At 49.4% G+C, this 17147-nt stretch overlaps 1 long non-coding RNA gene across 1 annotated transcript in view; it reads left to right on the plus strand.

Annotated features, from left to right (window-relative positions):
• LOC120930852 overlaps nt 1–6341 on the plus strand; it is a 9704-nt gene extending 3363 nt beyond the window's left edge. The window contains exon 2 of the long non-coding RNA XR_005747744.1: nt 6281–6341. This is a non-coding gene — a long non-coding RNA (uncharacterized LOC120930852). The remainder of the gene's footprint in view (nt 1–6280) is intronic.
• Nucleotides 6342–17147: the final 10806 nt, after the last annotated feature.

Consider the following 17147-nt stretch of genomic DNA (forward strand, 5'->3'; position numbering starts at 1 on the left):
GCTTACAAAGCATTGATAAGCACTTCTCGTGTTCTATTTTCTACACCAAACCTCGTTGTTTTGCCCCATGCACGGCATCACGCTACACGTTCCCGACATGTTTCACTCCAGCCACAGTCCGCCGCAAACTCACTCGCATGGCCCACTGTCGCAAGTAAGATTTGTTATTACATTCTTTGTCTTATCAATTTGCTACCATTCGTTGTCTCCCATATCGTTCATTAGTGGCCCCTACGGAACCTACGATTCAAACAGGTGTTGTCCTTCTACCTTATACTGCTCGCTTAAAGGTACAAACAAACCAGGTGTTTCTATCCTTTCTCAGTAACCCAATTCTTATTGGTTGAGACCTTGCAACCATGCAAATCATCTCAGCAGTCTGATACCCTTGCTGAGACCCTTGTAACACATGACCCTTACAAAATGCAAAAAAAAAAACACGCAAAAAGGAAAAAAATATATAAAACGCAAAAAAAAAAAAAAAACAATTGCCGCCACGTAATCTCAGTCCAGCAACCTGACACCTGTTGAGACTGTTGCAACGACGTAAAATTCGTCTCCACAGCCTGACACCCTTGTTGAGACCCTTGCAAACGCAATGCCGTCTCAGCAGCCCCACACTCATCGAGACTCTTGCAACCACACAAAATCGTCTCAGCAGCCTAACACCCTTGTTAAGACCCTTGCAACTAGGGGTGCAACGGATCAAAAAACTCACGGTTCGGATCGTTCCTCGGATCAGGAGTCACGGATCGGATCATTTTTCGGATCAGCAAAAAAAAAATTGCAGCCTCACTGTGCCTCAAATTGCCGCCTCACTGTGCCTCAAATTGCCGCCTCACTGTGCCTCAAATTGCCGCCTCACTGTGCCTCAAATTGCCGCCTCACTGTGCCCCAAATTGCCGCCTCACTGTGCCCCAAATTGCCGCCTCACTGTGCCCCAAATTGCCGCCTCACTGTGCCCCAAATTGCCTCGCCAGGGTGGAAGAAGTGAGAGGGCAGCCAGCAGGGCTGGATTTCCTTTCCCTGCCACCCCAAGGCCAGGTTTTGCAATGCACCCCCTCCCCACCAACCTAACCACCCCCCCGGAGAATAGCAGTTGGATGGCAGGGGCGGCATGGTTAGTTCAAATATTTTTTGTTTCTTCTTTTTTTATTACATTATCATTTTTTTTTTTGTAGCTTGTCGTTTTTACTTTTTTAATTTTTGTATCATTTTCTTATTTTTAATATTATTTTTCTTCTTCTTTACTTTTTAATTACTTATTTTATTGAATTATTGTTTCTTCTTTTTTTTTTACATTTAACTTTATTGCTATCACACAAGAGAAAACAATTCTCTGTGTCATAGCAATTGAAGGTGACAGGTTCTCTTTGTTAACCCTGTCAGCTCCAAAAACAGTCCTCACAGTTGAGATAAGAGCACAGCTCACCCATCTCACTGTGTGCTATTTGCAGCAGGGACAGGAGACTCGGCAGCTGGGGGAGGAGGAACGGACGGAAGGCAGCTGGGGGGGAACGGACGGACGGCAGCTGGGGGGAACGGACGGACAACAGCTGGAGAAGGGGGGAACGGACGGACGGCAGCTGGAGAAGGGGGGGAACGGACGGACGGCAGCTGGAGAAGGGGGGGAACGGACGGACGGACGGCAGCTGGAGGGGGGGGAACGGACGGACGGACGGCAGCGGGGGGGAACGGACGGACGGCAGCTGGAGGGGGGGAACGGACGGACGGCAGCTGGGGGGGGGAACGGACGGACAACAGCTGGAGAAGGGGGGGAACGGACGGACTGCAGCTGGAGAAGGGGGGAACGGACGGACGGCAGCTGGAGGGGGGGGGGCGGACGGACGGCAGCTGGAGGGGGGGGGTTGTTATCAGAGCCAGCAGGGAGAAGTGTGGGGGGAACGGATGGCAGGCAGCAGCACATTGTCTCTGCTAGAAACCAACTGAACTCACCGCCGTCTCCACTCCTGCTCGTACACAGCCCCACCTCCTCCTAAGCCCACGCTGTAATAGACAAAACACATCAGCGCATTGGACACGCATTCTGTCTATCACAGCGTGGTTAGGAGCAGGCGGGGCTGTGTGCAAACAGCGGAGACAATTTCAATGTGTTTTTTTACCGCTTTGCTCTGCAGTCCCGCGGCACGCCACGGATCACGTGTGTGCCGATCCGAAGTCATTGATCCGTGCGGATCACGGATCAATGACGATCCGTTACACCCCTACTTGCAACACATGACCCTTACAAAAAAAAAAAAAAAAAATTATTATAAAAAAAACGCAAAAAAAATAATAAAAAAAAAATTGCCACCACACAATCTCAGCCCCGCAACCTGACACCTGTTGAGACCATTGCAACAACGCAAAATTCGTCTCCACAGCCTGACACCCTTGTTAAGACCCTTGCAAACGCAATACCGTCTCAGCAGCCCCACACTCATGGAGACTCTTGGAAAGCACGCAAAATTCGTCTCCACAGCCTGACACCCTTGTTGAGACCCTTGCAAACGCAATACCGCCTCAGCAGCCCCACACTCATGGAGACTCTTGCAAGCACACAAAGTTGCCTCAGCAGCCTGACACCCTTGTTAAGACCCTTGCAACACATGACCCTTACAAAACGCAAAAAAAAAATGCCCAAAAAAAAAAAAACGCAAGAAGAAATATAAAAAGTGCAAAAAAAAATAAAATAATTGTCACCACACAATCTCGGCCCAGCAACCTGACACCTGTTGAGACCATTGCAACCATGCAAAATCGTCTCAGCAGCCTCACACCATTGTTGAGACCCTTGCAAATGCAATACCGTCTCAGCAGGCTTACACTCATCAAGACTCTTGCAACCACGCAATACCATCTCAGTAGCCTCACACCATTGTTCAGACCCATGCAAACGCAATACCATCTCAGCAGCCCTACACTCATCAAGACCCTTGCAACCACGCAATACCGTCTCAGCAGCCTCACACCATTGTTGAGACCCTTGCAAACGCAATACTGTCTCAGCAGCCCCACACTCATCGAGACCCTTGCAACCACGCAATACTGTCTCAGCAGCCTCACACCATTGTTGAGACCCTTGCAAACGCAATACCGTCTCAGCAGCGCCACACTCATCGAGACCCTTGCAACCACGCAATACTGCCTTGAGCAACCTCCCACTCGTCAAAGACCTTTGTGACCATGCAGTCTCGCCCCAGCAACCTGGCATTCATTGAGATCCTTGCAGCCAGACAAATCCTCTTTGGCCTCATGTACACTGCTGTTGGTAAAAAAAAAAATGGGTTCAGACGGATGTTCAGAGGCATTCGAAACGCCAATGCCTGTAACAGCTTGTAAACGCTGCCAGATGCGGTAACTCATGTTTACCAGCGTTTCATTCACAGTCGTTTTCATAAAAAAATAAAGGGGAATATTGTCTCAGCAACTTGACACTCATTTGAGACCCTTGCTAAATGTAATATCACCTCAGCTACCTCACACCCGTCTAGACCTTTGCAACCACACAATCTCATCTCAGCAACCTGACACCCGTTCAGACCTTTGCAGCCATACAAAGTCGTGGCAACCACACAATGCCATCTCAAAACAAACCTCATAATCATCACGACCTTTGGTTTGCTGAGACGATATTGCGTGTTTGCAAGGGTCTCAGTCTGGTTTGCTGAGACGATATTGCGTGGTTGCAGACTGAGACCCTTGCAAACACGCAATATCGTCTCAGCAAACCAGACTGAGACCCTTGCAAACACGCAATGCCGTCTGAAAACAAACCTTCATACTCAAGGCCCCTGCAACCACACAATATCATCCCAGCAACCTGACACCCTTGCAACCGCACAATATTGTCTGCAGTAGTATAAAACACTTTGCGGCAGGCACCTACGTGCAAACCCGAATACAAACTAAACTTGCAAACACACCTCAGTGACAAACAACCAGCCACACAAACACACAGTGGCACCCAGTTGGCCATTCATCTTCAGTGGCACGCGGGCCACTCATCTTTTCTCTGTGTTTTTTCCCTGCGGTTAGTTCAGGTTTTCATCCAGCACCAGCGAGTGCACGTTGGCCTGCGAGTGCACGTTGGCCTGCGAGTGCATGTATATCGTCTCGTTGAGCACCTGTGTATTGTCTTGATTTTCTCACACCAATGCAAGATCCAGTCCAAGTTCTCAAACTAGACCAAGCATCAGTAGCAGACTTAGCTATGTGGGACAACTTCCCCACCTGATAGAACAGCATTTCAATCTTCATCCCGGCAGTGTCAGCCGAGCCACCAAAGGCTTTTGCAGCCATTTTTAGGCCGCCACTGGTTCTCCAAAACTTGGCCCCCAGAAATTCTCTTATATTTTTGCTTCACCCAGTCTTCATCACACCTTGTGCTGCACCCCATCGTGGCAGCTGCCCAGGTCTGGGACCACACTTGAACAGGACAGACACTGTTCTTCACCACAGACAATCAGGCCACAGCCGACATCATCAATTAAGGTAGATCTAAATCACTCCCCATCACTTCCTGCGCAGGCTCGCGCAGCTGTCACTCCGTCACCAGTTAATATCTTATGTAGACCTTTTCCAGGCAAATTCAAAAAGCAGCTGATGCGCTTTCCTATTCCAACCTTGGAATGGATGTTTTTTCCAGCAAGAGCCTGGAGCCGACCCAACAACTACCCTGTCCCACCATGGACATTGCTGACGATGGACTGAAGTCACATCTCACAACGCAACGCAATCCAACTTATTAACCACTCCTTGGCACGCAACACACTGAAGGCCTATCGCACTGCTTGGAACACTAATCGCAAATTTTTGGCCCCTTGCCCCGGAGCAGCAATAGGCAACGTTGGACACATCCTAGCCTTCATATCGTATTGCCACATGCAGCTGACCATTTCTCAATACTATCACGCCATATCTAGATGGCATCCAGCATTTCCTGTCCCTGCAGGACCCCAGTAAACAGTCAGTATTCTCGAGCCCATGCAGTCAAGTCCCTCCTACAGGGCATACAGAAGCACCAACCTGTAGTCAGTGGCAAGCGCCTACCTTTCAAGAGTCCCTTCTTAGGGACAGGTCTAAAATCCTTACTCGTTCCCTGTTTAGGGCTTTGCCCAGACTAGTCACCCAAACAGCCATCTACCAGGCCTTCTACGGTTCCCTACAACCTAGTGAATTTAGTCAGCGGCTCCGGCAGTCACACACTGCTCCGACGCCACCCGACTTGCTTTCGAACCACTACACTCTTACAGTCTGCAAACGCAACAAACCATCCCCTGGGGTTGACATCAACCTGTTTCAGACTGACAACGCCTGACGCCCAGTGATGGTGCTCGACGCACTACTGCTCCATCTACCCAGCCAATGTGATGGTAGCTCGTTGCTACCCTTTCTAAACCAGCTCCCTGAGTGTCAGCCAGTGTGTCAAGCATGTCAGAATCCTCCTAAGTAACTTGGGCTTCAAACCCCAGTCAGTTCTCTGGACATTCTTTCCGAATTGGAGCAGCCTCAGTTGCCTCCCAACAGGGAGTACCAGACTACGTAATCAAAATACCAGGCTGATGGAAGTCTCCTTGTTTTGCCACATACATCCCAAATCCTCATGAAGGAATGGCACAAGCCTTTACCAAGTTGGCTCAATAAATACAAGAAATCAATATAAACTATTTCCCTATCTGAGTCTTTTGCCCCCTTTTCTTGGCATACTGACCAGACCACCAAGGCACACTTCAGGTCTATTTATGTTGTAAGTCTTGTCGCGTGTTTATGTGATCCACATCTCTCTCTCAGAGGGTAACGACCATAAATAAGAAGGCCAGTATGGTGGCCTGAGTTTATGGGAGGAGCCCGGAGGGTATTTAAGCAGCCCACTCACACATGCTCTTTGTCGGTTCAGTGTGCGGTACTACACGTCACTGGGCCGACTCTTCCCAGCTCACCTCATGTCCGTGAGTCTGCGCATTCAATCGCATTCGACACCCTCCCGCCCTTCCCTTTTTCAGGGCACTTCTCAGCATATCCTTCTTCAATTAACTACCCATTACTTACCTTGGGTATGCCCCCTTTTCTTGGCATACTGACCAGACCACCAAGGCACACTTCAGGTCTATTTATGTTGTAAGTCTTGTCGCGTGTTTATGTGATCCACATCTCTCTCAGAGGGTAACGACCATAAATATATATATATATGTGTGTGTGTGTGTATATATATATATATAGGGGGTGGTGTCGTCTGTAGCTGTATACAAATGATCCTTACCTAATTTATTTTTGGCAGGGGAGCTGATGTGGAGGAAATAAACTTCAGCTACAATGGCAGATGAGAATAATAAATTGGAGAAAAAAATTGAACCGTCTGTGACATAAGGGGACGGGGCCTCCCGATGACGTCACCGGGAGGCCATGCCCCCTAATGGCTATATCATAAGCTGCAGAGACCGGGGACAGCGTCGGAGGAAGAAGAAGAGCGGAGGGGAGAAGACCGGATGAAGATTTTTAATAAACTTTTCAAAACGTCTCCTGTCATTATTTACATACACTGCCTTTTATGGGGTGAATGGGTAGGGGTACAATGTACCCCATACCCATTCACATAGGGAGGTCCGGGATCTGGGGGCCCCCCCCCCTTGTTAAAGGGGGCTTCCAGATTCCGATGAGCCCCCTGCCCGCGGACACCCACAACCACCGGCCAGGGTTGTCGGGAAGAGGCCCTTGTCCTCATCAACATGGCGGCAAGGTGCCTTGGAGTGGGGGGGTGCAGAGCCTTCCTGCCCCAAAGCACCCACACACCCCATGTTAAGGGTGTGTGGCATGTTATGGTCCAGGAGGGGTGGGGCTGCTCACTCGTCCCCTCCCTTTTCCTCGCCTGCTGGTCTGCATGCTCGGATAAGGGTTTGGTATGGATTTTGGGGGGAACCCCAAGCCCCGCGTGCATGAGGCCTTACAGGTGGAGGCTATTGACATTTGTTTCCCTACTCATCTTTTCTGACTGTCACTAGTTTTGCATTTGGCTGGGGTCAGTGTCACTACTGGTAGCACAAGGCCATACCTGGACTCTATAGAGGTTGGTTTGCAGTGTCTCTGAGCACAGTCTCAAGAGCAAGGAGGAGATTCTAGGAGAGCTGGACAGGGCCGCAGAAAGTCCTTTTGTTCTAGACCTCTACAGGCTAGACAATGGCACCCTGACTGACATTGGGTATCAGTCAGGGTGGGACATTGGGTATCAGGATGAAATCCTTGGACCCATTGTCAGACCCTACGCTGGTGCAGTGGGTCCTGCGTTCCCCCTGATGCATGACAATGCCTGGCCACATGTGGCGAGAGTATGCGGCCAGTTCCTGGAGGATGAAGGAATTGATACCATTGAATGGCCGCCCACACTTGCTTGTCCTAAATCCAATAGAACACCTCTAGGACATTCTTAAATCCAAGATGGTGGTTTACCAGTTAATAAGCTTTTTTTTTCCTGTTTATGGGAGGTTGATCCACCAAAACTGTGGACCCTCTCTCTAGTACTTTTGTAGGCGATTCTGCCGTATTTCAATTCTTTGGTAGTATTTCTTGGTGTCAAGAATGCGGGCGCATGTCCAATGGGACATTTGAGCCACCTTTGCCCTTACATGCAATCTCCTTGTCTGGGAGGCAACCAGGGAATTTTTATCAGGTCCGCGTCACGACACAGCGTCATACGCAGGGCGGGAGGAATATATCAGGAAGTCGCCCCATTGGCATTTCTGATAGGTGGGGAAGCCGTGTAAGTCATGTTGATGTTGTCTCAATGTAAGAGTACACGGAGCAGTCACACACACAATACCTCCTGCACTTGGGAAAATGGCCCCTCCAGATGGATATGCTTAGCTCTTCATTACTTTTGAAAATGGGTAACCATGCTGTGCGGTGTATACAAGCTGATTATGCCTTTTTGCCTTGCAGGTTTGAAAAAAAAAAGTTTATGCGGTTTACAACCGCTTTAAATCAATGTGATTGGTTGCTAATCAATTTTTCCCTACAAACAGTGGAAATCTGGATGATTATCCTGTGCTCTAATGCACAGCGATGAGACCCATTATCAACCTTAAAAATTATTATTTTTCTGTATATTTGTTACATATATATATATATATATATATTATATTTTTTTATTATTTATTTAAAAAAAATGTTAATGGGTATTTCATACATCTTTATAATTTTGTCATTGCTTATTTGGACTGCTTGAAATGATCCTTAATACTGTATTGTTGTTCATGTTCCATCTATTAACCCCTGAAAAAGCGAAATTTACCAGTGAAACATGTTGAGATTATCACCCCCAAAGTGTTGTAAACCTTGCACTATGTTAATTTTAACATCGTTGTTTGTTTTGTCTTCACGTTTTAAATGAATTAAAATAAAATATGTAATTTTACTTTTTTCTCTCAACACTTTTTATTTGCACCTAAAAAATCCCAGCTCCCACGGGAGCATCTCTTCTTGTGTCCTATATCTTCATACAGGGATGTGGTGCAGGTGAATTGGATATATCCTTTTCCTGTCTATTCCATTATGATTAAGTCCATCCGACACTGCCAGGTTGCTCAGTGATACCCTGGTGCAGATCTGGGAGGAAATACCCCAGGACACCATCCGTCATCTCATTGGGAGCATGCCCTGACGACGTCAGGCATGCATACAAGAACGTGGGGGCCATACACACTACTGAGTACCATTTGGAGTTGCAATAAAACTAGCTCTTTCACTGTGAACCGTCTGGTTCCTATCCCTATCAAGAATCATTCTTGAGCTGGAGGGATAACGGTCCTTTAGCTGGATAGGAACTAGCTCTCTCACTGTGAGTTGGCTAGTTCCTATCCTTTTAATAGGACCTGACCACTATGGAGAAAAGGGTCCTTTCGCAGGATAGAAACTAGCTCCCTCACTGTGATCCGTCTGGTTCCTATCTCTGTAAAGGACCATTCTTGGCTGGAGGTATAAAGGTCCTTTTGAGTGGATGGGAAGTAGCCCTCTCACTGTGAGCTGGCTAGTTTCTATCCTTTGTATGGACCTGACCACTATGGAGAAAAAGGTCCTTTCGCAGGATAGAAAGTAGCTCCCTCAGTGTGAACCATCTAGTTTCCTATACCTGTAAAGGGCTGAAGGGATAAGGGTCCTTTGGCTGGATGGGAACTAGCTACCTCACTGCGAGTTGGATAGTTCCTATCCTTTAACAGGATCTGACCACTATGGAGAAAAAGGTCCTTTCGCTGGATGGGAACTAGCTCTCTCACTTTGAACCCTCTAGTTCCTATCCCTATCAGGGACAATTGTTGGCTGAACGGATAAAGGTCCTTTGAATTTGAGCACCAGCCCACTGTGCCATCAATTCACACCACTAAGCCATGCCTTTAAACGCAGCCACTGTGCCATGCCATCAAACGCAGCCACTGTGCCATCAAATGTCGCCACTGTGCCATGCCATCAATTGTCGCCACTGTGCCATGCCATCAATTGTCACCACTGTGCCATGCCATCAATTGTCACCACTGTGCCATGCCATCAATTGTCACCACTGTGCCCACATCAATTGTCACCACTGTGCCATTTAATTGTCGCCACTGTGCCCTGTAAAATGCTGCCCCCTTGCCCCCCCCCCCGCCCAGCATATACCTTTCTGGGGTCAGCCATCCTGCTTCCACAGTCCCTCGATGTCTTCTCCCACCCTCGATGATGTTTCAGCCAATCAGGTTATAGGTAACCAGAACCAGTGAACCTGATTGGCTGAGACGCCTGTCGACCCCTGGATAGCTATTTGGAAGCCGATTACAGCCTATAAGAGCCGCTGGCTCTGATAGGCACTTCCACAGCCAACCAGCTTCCGTTATTCAGATGGCCGGCGCTCACCGTGTAGTATGTAAGGCAGCGTACAGGGATCAGTAGTTTATAAGGCATAGTACAGGGGTCAGTAGTATGTAGGGCAGACTATGTTGTCAGTAAAATGTAGGGCAGTGTAAAGGGGTCAGTCGTATGTAGAGCAGAGTACAGGGGGCCAGTAGTATGTACGGCTTTGTAAAGGGGTCAGTAACATGTAAGATAGAGTGTAATTCTCCCTCTCCTCCAGAGGCGTTGCTAGGGGGGTGCGCGCCGCACCCGGGTGACACCCACTAGAGGGGTGACACCATCCCGATTAAAATTTTTTTTTTTTCTCTAGTCGTCTTCCAGGACAGCCTCTTGAGACCTTGGGCTCCTCCCTCTGGGACAGGAAACACGTACACCCTTTTCTTTAAAGGGCAGTCCTCCAGGTCTCCTCCTCAGTTATTTGTGTTTCCTGCCAGAAGGGAAGGAGCACGTCAGGGACTAAAGAACTGCTGGACTTCTCTCTCTGCCTTGGTACCCCTCTGTTCCTAGTCGGAAGAGGAGGTCACCAAGTTCTACTGCTGTCCTAAACGCTCGGGGAGAGCGGGAACCCTTATGACTGGCATCCTCCCCCCTATCCCCAGTACCTGGACTCGGTCGTGTTGGTATTCCCAGCAGGGGGCTACAGCAATGGCGGCGGCGAGTGACGCTGGCTTAGCCATGCCGCTTGGCACTTCACTTCCTCCTTCCGGAGCGGCGCTGAGGGGCGGGGCGGATGCGTTCCACAGGGCGGAAGTGCGTCAGAGGAACGAGTCATCAAGGGGCGCCGCCGGATATGGTCCCGTCCGTCAACAGGCGCAGCAGAGGAACAAAGGCTCCGGAGCGGTGTGTTACACGTGCAGCCAGGCTGTTCAGGAACACCGGGACTAATGGAGGAAGCGAGGGCGGCTACAGACTCCGGGTCCACCGGCTCCGGCATCTCCCAATTAAGGGGGCGAGGGCGTTCTGCCTTACTCTGGGGGATTAGGTCTGAATCTAGACCACTTTGCTTCTCCCTCCCTGGGTGGGGAACCTGTTGGTGGAGGGACTCCCCGCACTAATTTTTTTCTGACTGAATCACAGGGGTGTGTGGTCAGGGGGTTATTCTGACGAATGTGCTCTGGCTGTGTGTTTAATTTCAGGTCAAAGCTCAGGACAAGACTGCGGTCCAAGCCCCAAAAAGAAAGTGTGCTGTGTGTGGGGAGAAATTGGGCTCTAGCTGGAAAAAGCCTCTATGTGCTGAGTGCATCGCCAGTTTAGTTAAAGACGACTCCACTGCTGAGTGTCATAAAATTTTGGCATCTGTCAGGGATGAATTAGCATCTACCTTTAGTTCCTTTAGGGGAATGATGGATAGAGTGCAAATGCCGTCCCCCATTTACAAAGCCCTCTAGTGCACCATCCTTGGCAGCCACACCCGGAGTGTTTGAGCAAGAGGAAGAGGAGGCAGGCGGGTCCATACGGTCCCAAGCCTCTTCCCAGGTAGACTCAGCATCCGGCTCAGAGGTAGAGGAAGATTCCTCCAGGGGGGCTAGGTACAAGCTATCTCTGGAAGACGTAGGAGATTTGCTCAATGCTATCTACGAAACCTTAGAGATCCGAGAGGAACCTGTCCAGTTATCAAAGCACGACCAGTTATACCAAGGGTGCGGTGCTCAAAAGACTAAGGTCTTCCCTGTTCACAAGTCGCTGGTAGAAGCTATCTTGCTGGAGTGGGAGCAGCCAGAAAAAAGGCCTTTTTTTGTGGGGAATTTAAAAAGGAGATTTCCTTTTGAGGATAACACGTCACAGCCCTGGAACAAAGTCCCGAAACTTGATGCACCCCTGGCCAAAGTTTCCAAAAGAACCAACCTGGCTTTTGATGACCTAGGATGTCTTAAAGCGGTCCTCCACCCTAAAGTGGAGTCCCGCTGATCGGAACCCTCCCCCCCTCCGGTGTCACATTTGACACCTTTCAGGGGGGAGGGGGGTGCAGACACCTGTCTAAAGACAGGTATTTGCACCCACTTCCGGCCACACGCTACGGGCGAAAGACGGGCATTCCGTCACATCCCGTCTGTCGCCCGTTGTGTGCTGGGAACACTCGGCTCCCAGCACACAGCGTGTGAGCCAATCGGCGGGCGCAGCGCGACTCGCGCATGCGCCGTAGGGAACCGGGCAGTGAAGCCGCAGCGCTTCACTTCCTGGTTCCCTCACCGTGGATGGAGGGGGGAGCAGCAGGGTGACGAGCGATCGGCTCATCCTCTGCTGCGATCACCGCTGGACTCCAGGACAGGTAAGTGTCCTTATATTAAAAGTCAGCAGCTGCAGTATTTGTAGCTGCTAGCTTTTAATATATTGTTTTAGTGGCACATCCGCTTTAAGGATCCCATGGATAAGAGGGGTGAAATCCTACTCAAGAGAGCATGGGATGCCTCCACTATTGCACTAAAGCCTGCTCTAGCGGCTACGTGCGTGGCTAGAAATCTAGAATGCTGGCTCAACCAGCTTCAGGCACACATTACAGCCGGTACTTCTAGGCAACAGATTTTAAAATAATTTCCGTTGCTTATGAAGGCAGTCGGTTTTCTAGCTGATGCTTCTTCAGAATCAGTGAAGCTGGCAGCTAGATCGGCAGCTTTGGTTAACGCTGCCAGAAGGTCAGTCTGGCTAAAGACGTGGACCGGGGATGCAGCGTCTAAGCTGAAACTCTGCGGCTTACCGTTTTCAGGGGACCATTTGTTTGGCCCTGGCCTCCAAGAGGCGTTGGAGAGGACGCAGGATAAGAGAAAAGCCTTTCCAGAGAGAAAGAAAAAAGATGGGAATAGACGTTTTTTTCGAGGGTTCAAACAGAACCAAAAAGATGATACCCGTCCTAAAAAACACTGGGCCCGTCCCCAGAAGGGACGAGGTAGAGGAGGAATCTTGTTTAACCCTCCTCAGGTTACCCCCAAACCCCAGTGACACACACGTCCCAGTGGGGGGAAGGTTGGGGGAGTTCCTCCTGCAGTGGACAGAGTCTACAGTCAGCCCGTTTGTTATAGACGTCATAAAAAACGGCTACAGACTAGAATTCCTTTCTCCCCCCCCCCTCCGTTATTTTTGGTCACCCAACTCCCAAGAGATCGGGAAAAAGCGGAGGCCTTAGGCCTCCTTGTAGGAGACTTATTAGACCAGAGAGTCTTAGTGGAGGTTCCCCAAACGGAAAAGGGTCAGGGGGTGTATTCACACGTATTTGTGGTGAAAAAACCCTCGGGAAAATACAGACTGATATTAAACTTGCGTCCCCTGAACAGGTTTGTCAGGTACAAGCGCTTCAGAATGGAGTCGATATTTTCAGTGACCAATCTGATCTTTCCAAATTCCTTTATGGCCACGGTGGATCTCAGAGATGCATACTTGCATATCCCGATTCGCCCGGAAAGTCAAAAATTCCTGAGATTGGCGGTAAAGATGGGGTCGACCATAAAACATTTCCAGTTCAGGGCCCTCCCCTTCGGACTTTCGTCCTCCCCAAGAATCTTCACCAAAGTGCTAGCAGAGGCTCTGGCGCCCCTGAGAACCCTGAACATCACAGTGATTCCATACCTGGACGACCTCTTATTCTTAGCCCCGTCAGGTCCTCAACTAGAGAGCGACCTGAAGGTAGCCCTGTCCTTCCTGAGCTCCTTAGGGTGGCTGGTCAACAAGGACAAATCACAACTGGTACCTTCCCAAGAAGTCATGTATTTGGGATACAGAATTTCCTCTGTGGAGAAGAAGACTTTTCTTCCACTGGAGAAGTTCCTCAAGTTGGAGCAGGCCATTGCACAACTTCAAACAAATTTGGAGGCCAGCGTCAGGGAGGTGATGAGAGTGTTGGGACTTATGTCAGCCTGTTTTCCGGCGGTGCCCTGGGCCAGATTCCACCTACGCCCCTTACAGGGGCTTATGCTCAAGCATTGGAATGGCAGGAGGGAAGGATTGGACCTTCCAATACCTATTCCAAGCAGCATCAAGAGAGATCTGTGGTGGTGGCGGTCCAAAAGAAACCTAGAGGGAGGGCTCTCATGGGATCCCCCAGCTGCCATGGTGCTGACCACCGACGCCAGCAAGAAGGGTTGGGGAGCCCACTTGGAAGAGGTTTGGACCCAGGGGCAAAGGTCCTCTTCAGAAGTCCTACGGTCTTCAAATCAGAAGGAGCTGTTGGCCGTCTTAAGGGCCATACAGGTCTTCGAGGGCCGCCTAGTAGGACAGCACCTACAGATAAGAACAGACAATGCGGCCACGGTAGCCTACCTAAACAAACAAGGGGGCACAAAAAGCCCAGCCCTTCAGGCCACGGCGACGCAAATTCTAAGCTGGGCAGAGAAGAATCTGATGTGCCTTTCGGCAGTCCACTTGAAGGGGTGTCTGAACACCCTGGCCGATTTTCTCAGCAGAAAATCAGTAAATCAAGACGAGTGGTCTCTGAACAAAGAAGTGTTCGACCAGATAGTGTCTCTCTGGGGATTACCAGAAGTGGACCTATTCGCGGCAGAAGGGAACAAGAAGGTTCCAGCGTTCTTCTCTATCCACCATCAGGACAGGTCGAGGGGAATAGATGCATTCGCCCATCCCTGGCATTTCAGCCTAGTCTATTCCTTCCCCCCAGTGAGGTTAATCCCCAGGGTGATTCAGAAGTTTATCAGGGAATCTACGGACCTGATTTTGGTCACACCTTTTTGGCCCAAGCGGCCTTGGTTCACCAGCCTAAAAAGGATGGCCCTATATCCACCATGGACACTTCCGGAAAGAGAGGACCTACTATCCATAGGTCCAGTTCTTCATCCTCGGATAAAGAACATGAAATTAACTGTGTGGTTTCTGAGGAACAACTTTTAAAAGCCCGTGGCTTTTCAGATAGGGTGGTTAAAACCCTCCTGGAATGTCGCAAGCCAGTGACAAGGGCTATCTACTCCAAGATCTGGAAAAAATTCAATTCCTGGAGGATGGAGCAGGGGTTCTCCCAGACTAACATCCCAGCAGTACTGGATTTTCTGCAAGCAGGGGTGGAACTGGGCTTATCCATAAGCACCCTCAAAGTACAGGCTGCGGCCTTAAGTATTTTTTTGGAGACTCCTCTTCAGCAAGATCGCTTCGTTAAAAATGTTTTCAAAAGCCTAGCAAGATCCAAGCCCGTTAGGGTTAGAGCCTGCCCCACTTGGGATCTTTCGTTGGTATTGAAAGCTCTCACCAAAAAACCATTTGAACCGCTGGAGGAATCTTCACTGAAGCATGTGACATTAAAGACAGCATTTCTAGTCGCTATAACCTCAGCTAGGAGGGTTAGTGACCTCCAGGCCCTCTCTATTAGAGAGCCCTTCCTAAGGGTTTTAGATGACAGAGTCATTCTTAGGACGGATCCTAATTTTTTGCCAAAAGTGGCGTCCACCTTCCACAGAACTCAGGATATTATCCTGCCAACTCTGTGTTCCTCTTCAGATGATGATGAGGGGGAATTGTTATCCTTATTGGATGTAAAAATAAATATTTTGTTTTATTTAGAGGTCACTAAGAAGTTTAGGCTTAGTGATTCACTTTTTGTTAACTTTTCTGGTACCTGTAAAGGTTACGGGACATCTAAATCTTCCATAGCCAGATGGCTGAGGATGTTAATTATTGAGGCTTATCAGGTAGGGGGTAAGGAACCACCTACAGTCAAAGCCCATTCTACCCGGGCAGTTGCAGTTTCCTGGGCAGAAAGAGCCGGAGCTTCCCCGGAAGAGATCTGTAAGGCGGCAGCCTGGACATCCTATTCAACCTTTGCAAGACATTATCGGTTGGACCTTATGTCAGACAAAGATCAGGCTTTCGGACGAAGGGTCCTACAGACAGTGGTCCCACCCTAAAAAAGAGTAAGTTTCTTGCTTGTCATCTCAAGAGGCTGTCCTGGAAGACGACTAGAGAAAAACCGGAGTTAGGCTTACCGGTAACTCTGTTTCTAGGAGTCTTCCAGGACAGCCGGAGTTTTTCCCACCCGGTGTCAATTTAGGAACTGGTAGTGTGATAATGATCTAACGATGTGTAGATTGTGTCTTTCAGGGTCTTCTGTTATTTCTCGGGCAAACTGAGGAGGAGACCTGGAGGACTGCCCTTTAAAGAAAAGGGTGTACGTGTTTCCTGTCCTAGAGGGAGGAGCCCAAGGTCTCAAGAGGCTGTCCTGGAAGACTCCTAGAAACAGAGTTACCGGTAAGCCTAACTCCGTTTTTTCTCTAATCGCCTTTCAGGACAACCTTGGAGAGAGCGCAGCTCCGCCTCTTCATTAGGAAACACATGCTAATCCTTTAAAACCCTCCTCTTCCACCATGGCTTCAGTTATTGTGTTTCCTCCGCCATGGTGGAAGTGCATGCATGTGGACCAGAGGAGCTGCACTCTCTCCAAGGGAGGGGTAAGTGTACCTGTTTGCTGCTTGGTGAGGGAAAGGAGCTCCGGAGTCTCCAGCTTCTCCCTGCTCAGTGGAGTGAAGGCTCTGCGGGAAAGCTGCGCTGGGTGCCCGGGATCCGCAAGAGTTGTGGTTCAGGTGACCGGGCGGCGTTTTCACCGTGGTTGCGGTTTGAATTTTGCCGCATGTCGGTCCCGGGTCCTGTCGGGCGGGTGACGTCATGTTCAGTAGCGCGGTCTTCCTGTAGGGGCGCGGCGGTGCGTGGTCCACGCTGCTGGAACGCAGAAGCCATGGAGACAGGCCTATAGAGCGGCGTCTTCCGGGTTCCGGCCATCTGTGATGACGTCAGGACCCGGGAAAATTTAAAAACAACACAGTCCCAGCTGCTTCCCTGTTCAGCATGGAAGAGGGATCTGCAGCGATGGCGGATACAGGCGCCATAGACGCCGCTCCAGTCCAGGTAAGAGGGGCACAGTGGGGCCTTTTATTCTTTACCTCATGGACTTTAGATGTGTTTTTGATTGTTCCTCCTCTGGGAGCCTGTGCTGCAGGGACAGAGTTAACCTTTCTCTGTCCCTGTCAGTGTTGCTTGTGGTGGTGTTTTGTCTTTCCCTTCCTTATTGGTGGCGGTTTAAAAAAAAAAAAAAAAAATTTTAAGTAAAACTTTCCTTTTGTGTGTTTTATTTTAGGGAAAAGCAAAATTTTAAAAACCACCACCTAGTAGGAAATGTCCTTCTTGCAAGAACCCCCTTAGGGATTCCTGGCAGAAGCCAATGTGCAGAAGCTGTATCAGGGATCTGGTTGAAGAAGAAACATCTCAACAATACAAAGAATTGTTTTCTTCTGTACAGGAACTTAAAAGTTCTCTGGGGTCAGTTAAAACCTTACTGG

This window comes from Rana temporaria, chromosome 3 (genome assembly GCF_905171775.1).
Source record: "Rana temporaria chromosome 3, aRanTem1.1, whole genome shotgun sequence".
NCBI classification, from domain to species: Eukaryota; Metazoa; Chordata; class Amphibia; order Anura; family Ranidae; genus Rana; species Rana temporaria.